The sequence below is a fragment of the Giraffa tippelskirchi genome, chromosome 12 (assembly GCF_054371585.1).
Source record: "Giraffa tippelskirchi isolate mGirTip1 chromosome 12, T2T-mGirTip1v1.2.pri, whole genome shotgun sequence".
NCBI lineage: Eukaryota > Metazoa > Chordata > Mammalia > Artiodactyla > Giraffidae > Giraffa > Giraffa tippelskirchi.
In genome coordinates, this window is record NC_137286.1 from 4,557,508 (window position 1) to 4,578,585 (window position 21,078).

General features: G+C 56.0%; 1 long non-coding RNA gene across 1 annotated transcript; it reads left to right on the top strand.

Moving 5' to 3' along the window:
* Positions 1-1,217: 1,217 nt before the first annotated feature.
* LOC145529394 (uncharacterized) lies at positions 1,218-6,216 on the top strand. Its single transcript, XR_014071185.1, has 3 exons — positions 1,218-1,446; positions 1,553-1,872; positions 2,085-6,216. It is a non-coding gene; the product is annotated as an uncharacterized LOC145529394 (long non-coding RNA).
* The last annotated feature ends 14,862 nt before the right edge of the window (positions 6,217-21,078 follow it).

Here is a 21,078-nt window from a genome sequence, read left to right on the forward strand (position 1 = left end):
ATCGCCCAGAGAAGTAAGCTGGGGCAATCGTAGGACTCACTCCATTCGTCTCCCAACTTTCAGCACTGTCTAGTGTCTTGAAAATGCCTCGTTATATATTGGGTTAGCCAAAAACTTCCTTCGGGTTTTTCTGTCGGACGTTATGGAAAAAGCCGAAAGAAAAATTTCTGGCCAGCGCAATGTGTTTTACCCGGTGCTTTTGATGGTTTCACTGGGGAGAGTAAATCTATTCCCTGTCACTCTGTCCTGACCCAAAGGGGAAGTTCTGCAGAACACGGTTGAGCTGTCTCCTGACCTCCCCAGGACCCACCCACCTAACATCCCCACCGCTCCGATCATCTGGATTCCACTTAGCCTGACAAGAAGGATGAAGCTTACCAGTGGGATTACCCACTGGTTTGCTGTGAAAACCGCCCCCTAAATCAAGAAACTGTCTGGGCCTGGACAAACATAAGAACCCCAGCCCAGCAGCACTGCTGAAGGGGTCAGCAAATAGTCATGTCATTTGAGACCGGATGAATGGAAGGGTAGAAAATGCAATGAGGAGTGGGCGCAACTCCTACTAAAGATTTTCCCCAATGTGGGAGGCAGACCCTCTGTGGGTGGGAACTGATGGGAGGGTGAAGAGAAGCTGTTTCTGCCATGAAGTAGGACTGTTTACACCAACCACTTAAAAAAAAGTTGTTTTTTTTTTGTATTGGGGTATAGCCAGTTAACAATGTTGTGATAGGTCCAGGGGAACAGCGAAGGGACTCAGCTGTACATATCCATGTCTCCATTCGCCCCCAAACTCCCCTCCCATCCAGGCTGCCGCACAACACTGAGCAGACTTCCATGTGCTGTACAGTAGATCCTTGTTGTCCACCAACCACTTTTATCTCTAGCCAGGAAGGGGGACCAGGACTCAGGGAGGAGCAGGAGGGGCCCAGTTCCCCCGGGAAAAATGCGTTCCTATAGGTCTGTCCTGATGCTGAGCAGCCCTGAGGGCTGAAATGGCCTCCGTACTCCCCCGCCTGATTCCACCCCACTGGAGCCAGGCAGGATAGAAGGGCCTGTCCAGGGCTCCGGCAGGACAGGCCGGGGCCTCACACATCCTGGAGCCTCAGTGCTCCAGCCTGGGGAGCTGCCAGGGGATCAGTTAATCCCTTCAAGAGGCCGGCAAGGGTGGGTTCTTGGCCCCATTTTACAGATAAAGAGCCAGAGTTCCCGAGTGACTCAGCGGACAGACGGGACAAACTGAAAGGCCAGCCTGAATGAAGCCTTCCATGCTCCAGCCATGCGTGTCCCCTTCACTGCCCTTGAGGGTTCAGAAGCTCTGCTCCCCAAATTCCCTGGCGGGAGTGGCGTCCAGGGGTGTCCCGGACCCCAGACCCTCACTCCTGGCCCGCCACAGTGCGCCCGTGCAGGGCGCAGCGCTGAAGGGCTCTCTGTTGCCCTCCAGGCCTGGTAAGTAAAACGAAGCCGGCTGCCTGCTGGCAGGAGAGACAGTTAATGAAAGATTGAGGGGATGTTGGCCTGGATCTGGGGCAAGGGTCTGTTTTGTCCTTAATAGGTCCTCTCGAGCCCCAGCAGGATACTCCGTGTCCTGGAGCTGGAGACGTGCGGCTCTAAAATTGGAAGGCTTGGAGGTGGCCTTGACTTTTTCCGGCCTTGGATCACCCACACCCTGCCTTCAGCTGGGGAAAGGATCTGACAGGTGGTCCCAGCCCTCGGGCCCCTTCGCCTGGATTCCTGCGCTCTCAGCAGAGGCCCGAAAATAGACCAGGACATGATGATCCCCCACGTCCACAGCATCCGGCCTCTCTGAGAGGCCTCGGGGTCTCCTGGTGGCCTCCTGGGGGCTACCTCCTCTGTCTCCCCCGCCTGCTGCAGGTGAGGACAAATCTGGCCCCACGTCTCTGCTCTGCTGCTGGTTACCTGTGGTTTTGTGGGAAAGTCACCTGGTTCCTTCTGGGTTCACATTTTCTCCGTCCTTTCACTCCACGTGGGCCTTGGGCCCCGTCCTCCTCCCAAGCGCCTCTGTTTGCCACCTTTCTCCTTCCCAAAGCCCCGCAGACATCACTCAGCTTCTCCCATCCTCCCAGATCCCAGACGCTGCTCTGCACACACTCAGCCTGCGCTCTGAAGCCTGCAGTTTGCTTCTGTCTAAAGCTGCCGTCCCCCGTTGGATTTCCAGTGTACCCAGCTGCTAGACGCGGGCAGAGCCGCAGCCTCCTGATTCTCCTGGCAGAGCTCACGAACTGTCTGTCATCTTGGACAAGGGTCTCCGGGGCTAGGCCTCGATCTGATGGGAAGCCAGGCATAGCCTTTATCGATTGCAGACTGCACGCGCATGTTATGCCTGCTTTCTTACAAGAATTGTACAGGAGAGCTCGCTGTTTCAATGTGGAGGAAACTGAGGCTGGGAGCTAGGGACTAGCGTTCTCAAGTTCACATGGCCAGCAATGATCAGATGTGACCTTTGTACCCATCCAGAATGCCCTCTCTTCCCCTCCAAGGCCATCGATGCTGCTAATAATGGTTCCTTATTCCCAGCCTGAAGCCACCAGCTGCCGAGATGTTGAACAAGAGCTTCCTGGCACCGTGTCCCCTGTCCCAGGCTATTTTGGGTGTCAGGAATTCGGGCACATTTAGCATGTGACCAGGACCACTGAAGGCCTCTCTGGGTTTGCCAACGCACCTCTGCCCACCCAAAGACCCCCTGTAGTTCCCTGGCGGTGGGGACAGGAGGCTGAGGGTCGGCCTGTAAACCCCTGTTCCTGGAGAAAGTCAAGTGGCCCAAAGCCCGCGGCCTGTGGATGCTCTCTGACCTTCTGTTCACGGCCCATAACCTCTGGACAGCTCCGGAAGCTTTCTCTAAAGTGGTGGCTTCCTTTAGGCCACGGGACCCGGCCAAGTGGCTGATCCTCCGTCTTGGAAGCCTAATGGCTTTCGCTCTGCCCTGGTGTGACTCTTCGGGCTCACGATCAACCTGCGGTTTCTAAGCGGGACCTCGCTGGGCCTGATTTCAGGCTGGGGCAGCAGGGGTGGTGGGGACAGGGCCTCGGTCTGTGGAGCCGCGGGTGACTGCACGGTCACTACGCAGGCCTCTCCCGTGCTTTTTACTCCCCGGCCAGGGAGGGCTCCTCTCCTTGTCCCACAGAGAGGGAGGGTCCTGGGACCCCAGGGAGCTTGGCTGTGCCCACCTTCTTTCCGTTCAGGCCCACCCTTCTCTCTAAAACCCTCTCTCTGGGGTTTTAGAAGTGTCTGCCTTTCAAACCCTCCACCAAAACCACCTCCCAGCAGACGGTCAAGGGCAGCACCAATGTGGAGTGCCACGTCTCCAGCTATTTTCGGGCCCTGCTTGGGTTACAGGCATCCGAGCTCTTCCAACAGGTGGCAGGACCACCCAAATGTCCCCCTGCCCCAGAGGAGCAGGCGCCGCAGGGGCCAACGGAGCCAGATCGGAATGCATGCGCGCCAGGAGTCTGGTTTCAGCGCCGCCTTCCCTGGTGGAACCCACATTATTGTTTTATTAATAACTGGCCAGCGCTGGACCCAACAGAATCGCTCGTTGCTGCAGACTTTCCCAGTTCCTCACCAGAAGCTCGAGGGTGGCACAATGTCAAAGTGGGAGCCTTTGAGGGGCGTTTCCCAGGCCCCGTGGTCTCTGCAAAGCCTTCTTTGCACATGGACAGTCTTTAAAAATGGCAGGATTCTCCTGGGGAGGGGTGAATTTTGCAATGGAAGGATTTTGGAGAATTGAGGGCAAGAGTGGAAGGAAGGCCACTCACCCCTTGCTCCACGTGAGAGCTTGGGATGAAGGTCTCCCCTGGGGGCAGCCTCCCTTCAGGCTCCCTGCAGCATTCTGGACCTGGTCTCACCTTCCCTGCAGGACCATCTGCGTTCCAACCTGCCAAATCCTGGCTGGGCACCCCCCACCCCAATGAAAGGAACCTGAAGCCATCAGCTCTGGGGTCCCTCAGACTTCCAAGTGCCACCCTCTGGATGCTGGGGGAGAGTGGTAGCAGGGCTGTGGGGTGTCTTGATTACTTAGCAGGGAGCCCTGGCTCCAGGGCAGGGGCACCGGCCTATGAGCCAGGCCAGGTTTCAGGTGAGGGACACCCACGCGCGTGGGCACCGAGCACCCATCCACCATCCCCCTCAGGCCATGGGGTGGGCGAGGGCCATGCCTCCCTCCAAGTGGCCGCCTGATTTGCACAGGGCCTGGGCAGGTGGGCTCCACCAAACCCCTTCTCTTGCTGTCCACGGCTGTCAGAGTGCCAGGCCCGAGGGCGACGTACACACACACACACACACACACACACACACACACACGGCCATTGGGCTGCCCCTTGATTCATCCTCGGGTTTTCAAGAGAAACTAGATTTGTTTTATCTTCCAGTAAAGAGGACTTGGCCACTGCTGCTTCCAGGGTCTAAGAGCCCCAGCGGGGGAGCCCCCAGGACCAGGGATGCTGTGGGGAGGCCGGGAGGCCCGCTCCTGTCGCAGGGCAGGACGGGGCACTGGCCCAGCGTGATTGGCCGAGGCCTTCAGGCCATATGGAGGCCCCACCTCCAGACGTGCCTGGCTTGGGTTTCCCGGCCTTTGGCGCTGGGAGGCCGCACAAAGATGGTATTCATGGTGAGGCCCTAGATTCTCTCCGGAATGAGGCAGGGTTTAAATAAATACATAAGAAAGTTGGATCCTAGGGCCGGACTGGGCTTGCCCTGGGGGGTGGGTGCTCTTATTGCTACCAGAAAGAAGGCACCCCTCCCCTGACACACACACTCCTGCTGAATTAGTCAACATACTTCTTCTATTGTCAATCATTGGGGTACTCCCAAGCACACCCATTCGGGGACAGTCAGGAAAGAGTTGTGTTTATTGATAGCACTAGTGACAGAGACATTCACTACCCATATGTTCTAGGAGGAGTTTACTCTTGAGGTCGGTAGGCCCTGAGGGCCCTTTCTTTCCACTCTGGGTGATCAAGGGCCTGGAGGAGGTGTTGGGGTGGAGGCTCTGAGATCCGCAGTTTCTGTGCTGTCGCTCAGGTCAGGGTGACGAACAATCAGAAAGGGAGATGCGGGGAGCTTCCCTGGTGGTCCTGTGGTTGAGACTCCTGCGCTTTCAATGTCGGGGGCGAGGTGGGCTTTCGATCCCTGGTCGGGGACCTAAGATCCCACATGCCCTGCAGTGCAGTAAAAGAAAATTTTTATTTTAATTTAAAAAAATTTTTTAAAAGATGTCTGTTCCAGAGTCTGGCCTGGGGACCCATTTGAAATCCCCCTGTTCCTACACCAGCTGCTCGAGTAAGTGAAACCGGCATCGTGAGCTCCACTTTCTAGGTGAGGAAACTGAGGCAGGGCACATGAGGGACTTGTGCTAACAAGTGGAGACTAAACACTTCCTGCTAGCGGAAGAACGTCTGGGGGCCATATGTGTGCACACGGGGTGCTGAAGCCGCCATCAGAAGACATTGCTGCCTCGGGGCCAGCCTGCCTCACCAGCCCAGACTAGCGCGATGGTGCCTCTGCGGGAAGCAGTCCAGGGCAGGGGGCCCCGGGGACCCTTTGCTTGAAGCCAAGCACCTAGCTTTAATGGGCTGCGAGGGTGGCCAGAGTGCAGAGACTCTGCCCCACGTGGCCACGTCGCTGGTATCTGAGTCTGGGCCGGGGTGTGCTTTCTGATCAGGTCTGCCAACCAGAGAAAATGCAAACCCTTCTTCCTACCCCTTCTTGGGCTCGACTCCCACCAAAAGAGGGGGATTGGAAAGAGCTGGGAGCCTGCCCCTCAGGACCTGTCGCAGAAGTGGGGGTGGCAGTGGGGGGGGAAACTCGGGGGGAAAGTTTTGGTGTCTTTTCTCAGAAGGATAGAAGCATTTCCCCTTAGAGGCGGAATCATGTCTCCCCAAACCTCAGGCACATTACATCACTAGAAAAAGGACTTTTAAGAAATTCAATAAATCATTCAATGGGGTCAGCCCTACACAGTGTTGATAAATGAGGAGTCAGAGGGCCAGCCAGGACCCTCTGACACGGACAGATGGGTGGCCACCGCCGCCCCTGGAGTTATTATAGCATGGAGCGGAGCCGGGCCCCCCTCAGAACCTCCAAGGGTCCCCGGGAGGGTGGTGGTGGTGAAAGAGGCAAAGTGCCTCCCGCCAAATCTGATATGAAGTTTAAAAACAATGGAAAAAAATTAAATATATATGGATTTTGCTTTGTGTGCCATTCTATAGCTTCAAACATTTTTGAAAATCACATATTATTATTGGGTGTAGATAGGAACAACCCTTTTAGAGGCAATATGTCAAAAGTGCTTTTGTTGAGTTCCACTGAAATAGGGTGTCTCCCCCCCGCCAGCGCCCCCCCCCCCACCGGCACTATTTGTAATTGTAAAAAATTGCGGTGACCTCTTTGCCCATCATTAGAGAAATGGCTGGGTCAACCACGGGGACATCCATTTAAGGAACACTATTTACTATTCGCTTGATGGACAGGATGAAGTAGTGATATGCACAGACCTGGGGAGAGCTGTCGAAAGCTACGACAAGAAGAAGAACTGTGTGGCTTGGCTGATCCCATCTGTTATATTAAAAAAAAAAAAAAGAAAGGCTTAAAGGTATATATTTAGTTAAATGACTATATATGCCTAAAAATATTTGGGAGTCACAGTGACCAGTTTAACAGTGGTTACTTTGCGGGAATGTACATTCTTCCGTATTTGAACCTGTTACAAGTCAGTTCCACTTCTGCCAGGTAAAAAGAGAGATGAGAAACACATTACTTACCTTGGGATAAAATCCCAGATCCCGGGAAATGCCCCTGTGTACCCTGTCGGTTCTGGCCACATGCCCATCACTACCGCATCTGTGTGTTCAGCCCGATGAGTGGTCTGGCCACTGGATGGCTGAAGGGGAGTTCCCTGAGCGCCCACCGTGCTGAACACAGACTCGGGCCTTTACCTGCCGGCCTGACTGGGCACCAGAGACAACACTGCTCAGTGAGGGTTTCGGCTTAGATTGGCCGAGCCTCTCGCTCTTTCTGGAAGTGGGAACCACGGGTGCCTCTGAAAGCACCCCCAGAGGGAGATAATGAACCCCATTGTCTGTGGCTACAGGGATGCCTGTCCACACCCCTTAAGTCTCATTCAGGGATCCAAAGGGGCTCTGATTACAACAAAGACGCACAATTGAGGGAAGATTCACTGCCTGGTCTCTTCCTCCCTCTGACTTAAGAAATTCACATCCAACCATCTCCAATTTTTGCTAAGGGTAGAGGAGGGTCTGTGGCAAAGCCCCTGTCACGATGAGCTGGGCACTCCCGTGCTTGGGGCTGGAGGTGTGCTGGAGGAGGGGAGAGTGACCAGGATCTCCGGAAGTGCCTTGCTGTGCCCTGGAAGAGGACAGAAGATGCAACTGTCCACATGTCCCAGGTGCTCCCAGGTTTTAGAGAGAAAAGAATTTAATTATGACCAGAACGAGTGAGGAGCAAAATAAGCTGGTTGTGGTTGACTGTGCTGACTACCCACCTGGCAAGCACAGAAGGCCAAGGACAGAAGCCCTGGCGGGTCCTGACAGCAGTGAAGGGCAGGGCGCGCTGGGGCTGGAGGCCGGGGGCGAAGCAGGGTCAGCGAGGAGGGAGATTCAAGGAGGCCAGAGGGGAGGTGGCGTCCGAGCCTGCAGGGGCCTCCGCTGTGACCAGGACTGAGTATGTCCTCCAGAGAGGAAACAGGGCCTGAGATTATTGTCAGAGGAACTGGAGAGTTGAGGCCAGCAGGGGAAGTGGTTGAGGGGTGCAGACCCCACCTGGGAGAGGGTAGCAGCTGGAGGAGCCTGAGTCTTGAAGGAGGGGAGGGTCTCCAGTGTATCTGCAAGTCAGGAGAAGGGGGCTGCACAAGGGGTGGGGGATGAGGTAACAAGGTCCGGGGGCTTGATGAACATGGTGGCATCAGGAGACAGGGGGCTCCCCGTCTGGACCAGCAAGTATGCTGGGGGCTGGAAGGGCAGAAGGCAAGGTGTGAGGTCTGTGAGTTCTGCATGGCAGTTCTGCCCCAGGGTATAGGGCTGAGGTGGCATGAACTTGAGAAGACCAGGAAACAGCGAGGAGATGGACAGGGAGAAATAAACTCCACAGTGCAAACATGGGCCAATGTGTCCCATTGTGCAACTGCAGGCCACACCACTTCTAGCAAAGTCTGAATTGTGCAGTGCACAACCTTCCCAACTGTGCATGCCAGCTCTTTGTAGGAGCAGGATGTGCCATTCACATGGTTGTGAATTCTCGAGAACAGTACTGTGAGCTGGGGCCCCTAACAGCCAGACACTGCTGTGTACACAGGAAGGTGGCTCAAGATGGCTGAGAAGACAGTAATGTCCACAAGAGGGGCCTTGAAGGAGAAATTTCTCCAGGGAGTGAACAGGGAGCCGCAGGGCTGGTGGACAAGGCCAGCTGCTCCAGCTGCAGCCAAACAAGGGAGGTGAGAGCAAGGGCAGCCTCCCCAGCAATCCCAGGGACAGCAGCAGCACGAGTTTAGGGCCATGCCCGGAGCTGGACCCATCAGTGTCAGTCTCAGCTGGACGGACGGGGAGGCTCCAGCAGGTTAAATGCTCACCCGAAGGTGGAGCCAGGGTTAGGACCCAGACGTGGAGAAGGCCAGCATCTTTCTAGACCTCAGGCAGCTCTCATGTCCGAGTCGAGTGCCTAGTCCACTTGCAACCCCTGATCGTGGGACGGATGGGGCCTGCTGAGGTCTCCAGCAAGAATAGAGAAATCAAGTCAGTCTTAATTAAGTCCCACACAGGGACCGGGGGTCCAGAGGGGCCGCACCACCTGCCCACAGCCCTCATTGTGCACAGCTAATCCCATCCAGGTGTCTGCTGGCAGCCCCTGATCAATTAGTCACTGCGATTGAAGCTGAGTGTAATTAATTATTCAATTTTGAGCTGTTCCAGCTTAATGTGTCTGAAATGACATCATGCATCCTGGGTGTTCTGCAGGCGGGTACAAAAGGCAAACAGGTCTGAACAAAGCCCCCCATGCACCTGACCCGCTCTGAATGGGCGCTAATCCTCCGATGCCCAGAGCGCCTGCTCACCTCCATGCCTGCCGCCCGCACTGCTGCTCTGAGCAGGTGCCCAGCCCTCCACATGGGAGCCTAGACCTCCAGGTCACAGACCTGCAACTTACACTGTGTCCTGTCACCACCCCATCTCCCCAACCCCACCAGGGGCCCAGCTCTGGGGCTGCCATCGCATCTCCCGACTGCACAGGGAGCAACCCCCACCGTCTTTGTGCCGTCGTCCCTGCCCCATCCCAGGCAGAGTAGGAAGCCTGGGGCCCCGCTGCCCCCAGGGAGATGGACAGGCCCTTTGTGGGGGCTGCAGCTTGCTTCTGATCAGAGCTTTCTCCCCTGCACGGGGCCCCTGTCTGCCTCGGCTATGCGGTCAAGGGCTACAAGCAGTGGGCAGGAGGCCTTCCTCCCTTCAAGGGGAGGTGGTGGACCCCTTGAGCCCCCTTGACCTGCACTGCTGAGGTTAGAGGGCTTCCAGGGGCCTCTCCTGCCCTGTCCACCACCCCCACCCCCCTCTCACTAGACCATTGACAGAACTGGACCCCAGCATGAGCATCCACCCAAAGTGACAGTGTTCTCGCTACAACAGTCCATGGCTCCCAATCACCGTGGTCAAGTGAAAACCCTCAGCCCGGGTGCAAGGCCTCTGTATCGCCACCCTGCTCCCCTCCCTGTCCTCCTTCTCCTCGTACACAGGCACCCTCGCTGCTGGACTTGGGGGCCTAGCACAGCCTTCCCAGGCCCCCAGAGTCCCCACCTCTGCCTCCTCAGCAAGCCCCATTCTTCCCTCTGTCTCTCCAGGCCAGCCACAGGCCCTCCCAACGGCGCCGCTTATCTCAATGCAGCTGTGCATGTGTTTACATGGCAGGTCCAGCTGGGGGGCTGAGGGACAGTGACCTCTCTCCCTTGGCTGTGCTTTCCAGGCATCCAGCACAGCGCTTAGCACATAATGGACCCTCCAGAAATATTTGTTGAACTCATGAAGGAAGAAATCATTAAATCGGCCAAATTGAACTCATTGTCTCCCCTCTTCCTCCCGGCCAAGAAGGGAGGCCTCGCACCCTGTCTCTGCAATAATGGTGTCATTATCCGACACTCAGCCCGCCCCGCTGCAGGGTGGCCATTTCACCCTCTCCTCTCATCACTGCCCAGGGCTGTTGTATCTCTCTGGGCTGCCTCAAAAGAGACTCCCCAATCCTTCATTTTCCCTTCCCCTCACCCCTGGCCTAGCTCAGGCCTCATGGTCTCTGCCCAGTGTCCACCCTGGGGGCCCTGTCTCCAGTGTCCTCCAACTTCCAAGAGGGTCCCCAACTGGACTTTCTGAAATTCGAACTGGACATGAACTTCTGTACTCTAAAATGCTAGATGTATGGCACAGCTTTTACAATTAATGGATATTGTCTATTTTGTAGAAATACAATAGGCAATTTGATAAACTTGGATTTTACATATATAATAAATTTTATAAATATAATTAAGTGTGTACCTGGCAAATGAGAATAAACAACGTATTCTTCAAAAAAAAAAGTTACATGTGAAAGATGGTTATTTTGAGACATTAGTCTGCCATCTTCTTGGTCTACCAGCTTTCTGAATAAAGTCATTATTCCCTGCCTCAAAAAAAAAAAAGCAATAATATAAAATAAAATGCTAGGTGTGAACCCAAAGGAATTGAAAGCAGGGACTTAAATAGGTATTTGTAAACCCATGCTGACATTGTTCACCATAGTCAAAATGTGGAAATCAAGTGTCCATCAATGGGCGAAAGGATAAGCAAAATGTGAGATGTACGTACCATGAAATAGTACTGTCTTCAAAAGAAATTCTGATACCTGCTGTAACATAGGTGAACTTTGAGGGCATTGTACTCAGCAAACTGGTCATGAAAGGTCAAATTCCGTGGGATTCCATTTGCATGAGGTTCCTGGAGAAGTCAGATTCACAGTGCCAGAAAGCAGAAGCGTGGGTGCCAGGGGCTGGAGGAACGGGTAGTGAGTGCTCCACGGGTGCAGAGTCTGGGTTTGGGAAGATGAAAAGGTTCTGACAGATGGGAAGGGGTGGTGTTGCCCAACAATGTGACTGCGCTTAAAGCCGCTGAACTATAGACGTCAAAATGGTTACAAGCACAATTTTTAAATCCTTTAATTTATTTTTTAATTGAAAGATAATCGCTTTACAGTATTGCGTTGGCTTCTGCCGTACATCAACATGAATCAGTCGTAGGTATACATATGTCCCCTCCCTCTTGAACCTCCCTCCCCCCTCCCGCCCCAACCACCCCTCTAGGCTATCCCAGAGCACAAGACTGAGCTCCCTGAGTCACACAGCAAGTTCTCACCGGCTATCTGCTTTACATACGGTGATGTATATGTGTTCATGTTGCTTTCTCCATTCTTCCTACCCTCTCCTTCCCCTGCTGTGTGCACAAGTCTGTTCTCTATGTCTGCGTCTCCACTGCTGCCCTGCAAATAGGTTCATCAGGACCATCTTTCTAGGTTCCAAATATAAGGGTTAATATACAATATAAAACGGCAATTTTTAAAATTTTGTCTATTTTTTTGGCTGCACGGGGTCTTTGTTGCTGCGGGTGGGCTGCTCTTTGACGTGGCTCATGGGCTCTAGAGTGCTGCTCAGTAGTTGTGGCACACAAGCTCAGTTTCTTCACGGCACGCAGACTCTTCCCAGACCAGGCATCAAACCCATGTCCATTGGCAGGCAGATTCTTAACCAATGGACCACCAGGGAAGCCCCAAAATGGCAAATTTTTTGTCATGCATATTTATTTTGCTGCAATTTTTTAAAAATCTTAAAAAAATAAAGACTTTTTTAAATGCTCACTTGCGTCATCTCCTTGGAGCTCCCCCCACCAGCCCTGCACAGCCTCCCCTGTCAGGCCTCCACCTCCGCCCTGACTCCTCCACTCTGGCCTGCACGCAATTCCCCGTCCACTCACCAGTCTCCCGTCGGGTTCCCTACCTCTGCCCAGGGTGCTCTACTGGCCCCCAACCTGCGTATGACTTCCCTGCTTTTATTACTTCCTCTTCCCCAGAACTGACGCACCCACCCTGCCAAGTCTTACAAGGGGAGGTGGTCAGGTGAACCAGAGATGGAAAGCGTGGCCCTATAACGCCCCCCGAGCAGCAGCCCCCCATGGCCATGGGCTCTCGGTAGTGGGATGGTGGTCCTGAGGTTGGAAGGAGCCAGCGGAGACCCCCAGGCCTGGGCCACACACACCCCACCCGACAGGCTGCCCATTCCCGGGGTCCCTCCGGGGAAGAGGGCGTGTCTTACATCACCCAGAAAAGAAAAGGGAAAAAGAGAAAGAAAAGAAAAAAGAAATAACAAAAGGCTCCCTGGCTGGGTTGGTCCCACCCCACGTCCCTGACTTGTTGTTCCTTTGTTTAGGGTGAGAGCCACTTTGGGGTCAGATGGATGGAGCCTCAGTTTCCCCCTTTGTAAAGTAGGGATTGCACATCCACAGTGACCAGGGGTGACAACAGCAGCAACGGCCACAGCGTGCCAGGCTCTGTCCCCACCGAGTGCCGTGGAGAGCACCGGGCTCCAGCCCCAAGGAAGCCCACACAGCTCGGGGTCCTGGGCAGAGACAGAAAGGAGGCAAGCAGCTTCAGGATGAATTCTGCCCCTAAACCAGTAAAGAGCCATGGGAGGGCCATTTCAGCAGGCATTTGGACACACTCACTCAACAAGCGTCCACCGAGAGATACAGACTCCGTGTCCCTGGAAGCGGACACAGCCCAAGGGGTTGCTGGAGGAGGTGGTCCCACCTCACACGTGGATGAGTGCGTTGCATGCACCCTGGCAGCCACACGACAGGGCCCATGGGTGTGGGAGAGCACAGGGCACGATTTACTTATAGAAGAAACACACAGGCGCACAAGCGAGCTGTGGGTTCAACTGACTTACAGGGTCAGACTTTGGAACGTGGTTGCCTGTGGCAGAGGAGGGGTGGGGGGTTGTTTGCCATTGGGCAGAGCATGGGAGGGCTTCCAGGGTGCAGAAATGTACCTGAGCTGGGATGAGCTACACAGTGTGTTCATTCTGAGAAAAAGCGCGCACTTCAAATATGTGCATTTTTTGGTGTGTATGTTATACTTTAATAAAAAGAAGGAAGAGGAGCTTTATGTCTGTTTTGTATTTGAAAGCTCCTAGTTTGCAAACTGTTGTTATATGCACAAGAAACTCTTATTAAATATTAGAAAAGAAAAGAGAAGCAGGAAGAAAAGCAGAAGGGAGGGAAGGAGAGGGGAGAAGAGGGAAGAGGAACTCTAGCCACACACGCAGGCCCTTCAGAAGGTCTGGCTGAGGCTGAGGGCGGGGGAGGTCTTTCTCGGGAGGGGACACTGAAACTTTGCCTGAATCTTGGAGAAGAGCAGGGAAAAGGGGGTGAGCTGCCAGGGAGGCCCAGCTCTCTGGAAGGTGCTGGAAGGGGCTGGTGTGGCCTACAGAGCGGAGCCTTCTTGCTGGAAGCTTCTAATTAAGTGGGGTTTGCTGATAACATCCGATCCAGCAATCCCACTCCTGGGCATATATCCAGAGAAAATCATAATTCAAAAATACGCATGCACCCCTATGTTCACAGTAGCGCTATTTATTACAGCCAGGACACAGATGCAACCCAAGCGTCCGTCAACAAATGAATGGATGAAGGAGTGCTACAGATAAGCAGTAGGATAATATTTAGCCATAAAAAAGAATGAAACAATGCCTTTTGCAGAACCATAGATGGATCTAGAAATTATCATGCTAAGCGAAGCAAACCAGAGAAAGACAAATACTATACGATATCACTTATATGTGAAACCTTAAAAAAAAAAAACACAGATGAATTTATTTACAAAACAGAAACAGACTCAGACATAGAGAAGAAAATTACAGCTACCAGAGAAAGTAGGAGGGGGATAAATTTGGAGGTTGAGATTAACATATACACACTACAGTCTGTAAAAAACAACAAGGACCTAGTGTATAGCACAGGGAGCTATACTCAATATCTTATAATAACTTATAATGGAAGAGAATATTAAAAAGTTATATATGTATAGTAATTTGTGTGTGCATGCTAAGTCGCTTCAGTCGTATCCGACTCTTTGAGACACCATGGACTGTAGCCCACTAGGCTCTTCTGTCCATGGGTTTCTCCAGGCAGGAATACTGGAGTGGGTTGCCATGCTCCCCTCCAGGGGATCTTCCTGACTCAGGGATCGAACCCATGTCTCCTGTGGCTCCTGCCTTGCAGGTGGATTCCTTACCGCTGAGCCACCTAGGAAGTCCTCAGTTTTATATATATATATATATATATGTGTGTGTGTGTGTGTGTGTGTGTGTGTGTGTACGTTAGAGGTTCTTTACCTCTAACACCACCTGGTAAGTCCATACATATATACCTGCTCCAGTATTCTCGCCTGGAGAATCCCATGGACAGCGGAGCCTGGCGGGCTACAGTTCACGGGGTCGCAAAGAGCTGAGCACTTACACGTGTGTGTATAACTGAATCACTTCACTATACATCTGAAACCAATACAACATCGCAAAGCAATGTATTTCAATAAAAATTTTTTAAAAACAAGTGGGACTTGCTGAGCCTAGAGTGTCTGACTCCCAACCAGAAGCCAAGAGGGGACTGGGGTGGGGTGGCTGCAGGGCTGACCACCCGCTCCATTTGGGAGGTGGGATTGGCAGGTAGACTGCTGTGGTGGCCAGAGCCCCGGAGCTGGCCTTGGGCATGGCCTTGGCTGAGCGGAGGCAAGGGGCAGGGAAAAAGAAGGCCGAGGTTCCAGGCTGAAACATCCTCTCGGCATGGGTGTCCATGCTCCCGGGGAAGGAGCATTCTGGGGTGGTCCAGGCTCACTTTCTCCACTTGCGGCACGGTGGGGATGGGGTTCTGTGCCCAGGACCCCTGAATCTGGAAGCAGGGGGAGCAGGGGTGAGCACAGACCCCTCTGCTCGGCGTGGTCTGAGCGCTTCCGACAAGGCCCGGTGCCGGCTCGCTGGCTGAAGGCGGCCCAGGGTGACTCTGGTCTGGCGCCGCTCCCCACATGGTCATGTCTAATTGCCATTGCGGCCTAGCTGATTAGCACAGTAACCACCAGCCTCGGGAAGGAGGTGGACTTCAGAGCGCCAGAAATTAAGCCGAGTCTTTGCAAGTTCATGCCTTTGCCTGTCCCAGCTAGCAACGTGGGTCCTCGTGGGCAGAGCCGGGCCTTATCCAAACTTGGCCCAGATGCCCTCGTCTGTTGACTAAACCAGGGTCAGGAAAAGGCAAAGCAACCCCCGGGGGGGCTTGATTCCTGCTCCCCGGCCCTCTCGGTAGGGCCCCCTGGGTCCTGTTCCCCCCCAGAAGCAGTCCGGATCAGGGAACCCGGCCACTGCACATCCGGGAACACCAAGCCCGTGGCTTTCGAAGAAAGGAGTTTGGCCAACGCCTGTGGCAACAGCCTGACCACATGGCTTGGCCACAATGAGTCTGTCTGTGTGGGGTTCTCCAGGAATCGTTTGTCTGGGAGGATGTGGTCAGAGATGGAGGGAGGAGCTGGAAGGCCTGACTGCAGAGTTCTGGGCTGGGGATGACAAACCCGAGGGAAACGCAGACATTCACGCGGGTGGAGGGGAAGCCAGGACCAAGGATTTATTTTTGTTTTCACTTTTTAATGATGAAAAGCGACTAACGGCCCCAAAGGTGGGGAGAAGGCCAAATAAGCCTCCGTAGAACCTTTGCCCAGATTCAATAGCCTAAGGGTTTGCACACTTGGAGGCCAGCTTGAAACCCAGGGCAGGACCAAGAGCATACCCTGGCCCACGTGAGCAGACCCATCAGACATGCTTTCTCCACCCTGGTCAGCTCTCCGCGAGCAGCTTTCTCAGCACCCCAAGCCTGTGCCCTTGGGAAGTCCTCTGTTCAGACAAGACCCCCCCGCCCCACCCAAATGGGCCCTCTGGAAAGTCCCTCCAAGCCTCCTGAGGTAGCCCCGGGACAGGTGGTACCAGAGGGCCAAAGTTACTTGGGGCACCAGGAGACGGCAGAGACCATCTGACACTCGCAGAGCCCTGGCCCCCGTGATAAATGTGCTCGGCTCCGAAATAGGCTTCAAAGCGAGTGCCCAGGCCGTCCCAAAGCCCCGCGCCCTGGGGCGATTGGGTTTCACGGTTTTCTCTTGCAGCCTTGGTTACGGGTTAGCATGAATCTTCTCGCCCCTTAATTATAGTTCTGGCATTCGAAAAACACACCAACACCTCTCCCTCCCTTGGCACCCTCGCCTCATGCCTCCCCGCTCCGAACGCTCCGAGAGCCTGAGATAATCCCTGGGCCGTTTATGACCGGCCCTGTCCCCTGTCCCCAGGGCGCTGAGTGCACACTCGCTGGCCCAGCCCGCTCAGCTGCCTTACAAGGCAACCGTGCCCGCCAGGAGACGCCACTTTGGGAAGAGTCGAGGGGACAGAAAATGTCAGGATCTTTTTTTATGCTCTGAGCCAAGCCGTTCTAAGGGCCGCCGAGAACAGGCAGGTTCTGTATCCAAAACAACGGGAACACACGCTCGCTTCCCAGGGGGACGGCGGGGCTGGGGGGTGGGGGTGGAAAAAGTAAGCCCATGGCCTCTTTGAGTGGAGTCGGATGGAGCAAATTAAAACATTGAGGAATTTTCCCCTTCCAACTGCAGATCTGCTTTAGGTCTGATGTCCGTCAACCAAATTAAAACAGATGGAAGGCAGCCTCAACTGTGTCTCTGGGTGGAGAGGGAGTCACAACCTTCGTGATGAGCGTGGTGACCTTGTTCTGGGCTGCCTCTGTAATCGATTGCATCTCCAGGGTGGGAAGTGGACTCGACATCCTGCCCTCTCGCCCCGCCCCACACCCCTGCCCATGCATGGAGGGGACATGGCAGGAAAGTCAGAGGAAACTCTGGGGTGACCAGAAGTCCTTTGGAGGCAAAGAAAGAGATGGCAGGGGAAACCACGAAGCCCCCAGAGCGGTGTGTGGGGAGGGATGCACGCATCCCGCATGTTCTCAGGGGCTGTGAGTTTAGCGCGAGTCAGCGTGGGCTGGGCATCTCTGCAGGCTGAGCGGAGGGAACAGGGCGACGTGTCCACCACACAGGAGGGGACAGAAACACAAGGTCTTGTCCTGCTCCACCGCCTCCGGGACCCCAAGTTGTCTGAGGAAAATGGACCATCTGGCAGCTTTCAATTGGAGAGTGGGAAGAACTCGGAGAAATGGAAGGATGAGTGCAGGCATCCTCCCCAGGTGGCTCTAGTGCTAATGCAGGAGACATAAGAGATGCGGGTTCGATCCCTGTGTCGGGAAGATCCCCTGCAGGAGGGCAATGGCAACCCACTCCAGTATTCTTGCCTGGAGAATCCCATGGACAGAGGAGCCTGCCGGGCTATGGTCCATGCAGTCACAAAGAGTCGGATAGGACTGAAGCGACTTAGCACGCACTCACAGAGGCAACCAGAAGCGCCAAGCTGGGAAGTGGACACAGCCGGGCAGCCAGCAGAGGAGGAAGGAGGGCCTGGAGTGGTACGAGGGCCCCAGTAGCTGGAATACCGCACAGGGCGCCTTTGAAGGCTCATCCCCTGGTCACTGTTTGAACACATCAGAGCCAGTGCAAACGGCAGTGAATTTCCAACGCTGCCTCACCCTCCAGCCTTGCCTGGCTGTCTCAAGAAAATGGAAATCACTCCAGGAGAGGTGAGGGGGCAGGTGAGGGAGAGGCACCCTAAGAGAAGGCTCCAGAGAACACACACCATGGCCAGGAACCCCCAAAGAGGTGCTGAGATGCCCCACACCAGCATCCTCATGCACACCTCTGACAGCCCTCTGGAGGGTCAAAGTGGCCCTGCTTTTGCAGCAAAGCAGCAGAAAGAGAGGGGAACCAAGGTGGCCTCTCCCTTGGGGATGCCCGAGGGGACGCCCTGCAGCCGTCCCCCTGCCCCAGGTCCCCCCAAGTTCAAGCCCCCAGGGCCTGTCTGGGTGCCCCTCCTCAGGCTGCTGTGAGCACAGAGGCTTTGGAGGGGGTGCACTCAACTCAGGAAAAAAAGATGTGGAACATTTCCAAGGGGCTCAGGCATTCTGGGGCCAGCTGCCACCCTCTTCCTTCCCTCCAGCCCAGGGCCGGGCCCACCCGTAGGTCATACCATCCGCCACCCTTCCCGTGAGATCACTGCACAGAAGCGGTGGCATGTGCTGCCCCGGCACATGGCCGTAACCAGATCGTCCAGGAACCCCTGCCCTCCTGCCACCTGGCCCCACCGGCCCCCAAAAATAGCCTTGATGTATGTACGGCATCCTCTGGAACAGACCAACCCGATCATGTAGACATTCCCGGCGTCTCACGTATGCATGGTCGTTATCAATACGGCAGGTGGGGCTTTCGGGGCTCATTCCTGGGGGGCCCCAGATCAGCAGTACACATGTCTTCCACGGCTGGGGGCTGAGGTCAGCGCCCGCGTGGGCCAGGGCTTGATGGATGGCCTTGCTCGTGCTGACACGGGTAATTCTAGGCTAGGCATCAGGACGGGCAGGGGCCCGCGGCAGGCCTCGACCCCAGCCACCCCCTTTAATGGTGAGGGACACTGAGCTCAGACAGGGCAGTGGGGGACCCCAGTGCCCCAATGCCAAGTCCACGGGCCCACCTCCAGGCTCCACAGAAGAGGGGACAGGGAGTCAGGGTGCCCTGAGGACCACCGGCTGGGAAGAAAGCCTTGTGCTCAGTTTGGCCCGATGGGGACATGCCTTTGGTCCTCAAGAACGGGCCCCAAAGAGGAAAAGAGGCTCAGAGCATAGGAAAGATGCTCTAACTAAGCCCTCAGTGTGTTCTGGGGGGCCTGGATGCCTGCCGTGAGCCCCTCTTTCTGTCTGGGCAGCAGGCTCTCCGAACCCGGCCACTGTTAACTCTGGGGGCTGGACCACTCTGGGCTCCCGGCCGCCCCGTTCAGTGTGGGACTCTGAGCCCCACCCTGGGCCTCTCCCGCCACTTGCCAGTAGCATCCAGCTGCCACAGTCACAGACATCTCCAGACTTTGTCCCATGTCCCCTGGGGCAGCTTGAAAGATGGGACTGTCCTTGGTGACCTCCAGGTCCCTGCCTGGCCTGAGAAAAGCGCCCGTGCTCGCCCCTGCCGTCTCCCGCCCAGGCCCCACTGCGCCTGCAGGCTCTGGGGTCAAGTCACTTGACCCGACAGAAGCGAAGGCTGAGGAAGGTTCTGGCCTTGATGCTGGTCCCAAGGGAGTGGGGACTTACTCACAGTGGGAGGAGAGGGCGGGCGGAGGGAACTGAGGGCGGAAAGCGCGCGCATGAAGGCAGAGAAACCACAAAGCGGGTGAGGGCGCATCACTGTCCAGGGGTCCCAGAGGGGATGTTCCTGGTGGGCTTTGAGGAGGCCAGAAGGGAGCCCCGGAAGCAGGTTGAACAGGGCAGTGTGCACCCTGCAAGGGGTCTGGGCTGCTCAGGGGACCCTGGGGAGCCAGCTCCCACCTTCCAGTGGGGCTCTCTGATCTGCAGGTGGGTCCATCCATGTTTCCTGGATGGGGTCTCCCCAGGGCACTGTCTAAGGGGAAACATCCATCCACTGGGTCCCTCAGGCCCAAGACTGGCCTTGGGAGGGCAGGGTCAGGCCAGCCAGGGGCCCCAGCTGAGCCTGTGCGAGCCCCCAGTTTCCACGCCTCCCGCTGCGCACTCTGGGGGGGGGTGCCCTCACTGTGGGTGGGCTACACACTAGGGGCCTGGGGTCCAAGGGGTGCTGGTGGGCCCAGGGGAGCCAGGTGATGGGGGGATGCGATGTGAAGGTTTCCCAGGCAGCTCCTGGGATGGCGTCTTGGGGGCGGCTGCCGCAGAAAACGGGGAGCAGGGCCAGGGAGCTGAGGGCAGTGCTGGGTCCCGGCCCAGAGCAGACAGCCTGGCGGGCTTCAGCGCCCGGATGCTGCCATCATGTGGAAGCTCAGCCTGGAACGCCTGAGAGCGAGAAGTGCCCCCAGGCCCCCACTGGGACCCTCTCCTGGCCAGGACGCCTCTGGCCCCAGGCTCCAAGTCTAACTGGGTCCAGACGGCCTTGGCAGAGGGGGCTGCCTGGTCTGCTGCATCCAGGGGTCCCAGAGTCCCGCCAGGGGTGGGGACGGCAGGCGGGGGTGAGGTTTAAATGGACACACCTACCCCAGGGCCTTTCAGAGATGATTGACACTGGGGTGCCAGCCAGGAGGGCAGCCTGGCCTGGAGGCCAGACGTAGGCCTGGCTGGCTTGGTTTTGCAACCCACGGACCCTCCCTGCCCTGTTTCCCAGCTCTTCCCAGAAGGATGCTTGCCCCTAGGGGCACCGGGATGCCTTCCCCGAGGTGCAGGCCCTCAGCTCGGCCCCTCCCCTCCTGCGGTGCCCATCACGGGGACAGCAGGTTTTGAGGAGGAGATTCCTCTTGTTGGCCTTGGACCTGGCACACTGTCTGAGCAGCTGCTTCTCCCCAGCACCCCCTTCCCATGCCCTGGTCCCCGCCTGGGGTTGTCCCCCCCACCTGTGCCCCCTCTCTCCCTGTCCCGCCCACCATCCACCTCATTAAACACTGTAGCCGCTGGCTCAGTCAGGGTCCTACAGCAAGCAGTCATACCCTTGAGGAAAGGGACCCCTTAGGAAGGCGTGGAGAGAAACAAGGTGGGCTCACGCCCCACCTGGGGTGTGACCCCCGGGGGCGGGCTCCTCCTGGGTCCTCAGGGCCAGGAGGGAACCCCTCCAGGGCTGGGCTGCACGGCTTGGACCCCGCAGGGAGGGATAAACAGGTCAGCCTCAGGAGGCTCCTCCGGCCCCTGGGGTCACAGAACAGAGTGAGGAGAGAAGGGGTGGAGGGCGGCAGGCCCCCCAAAGTGGGTGCAAATCAACGGGTGTAAACCGGCACCTGCGCTGACACTTCTCCCGCAACAGCAGGCGTGTTGACAAGCCCCGGAGCAGCCCTTCTCATCCAGGGTGGGCACTCTGGGCAGAAGACGACCACAGCAGAAAGACAGACGGACTGTGGAT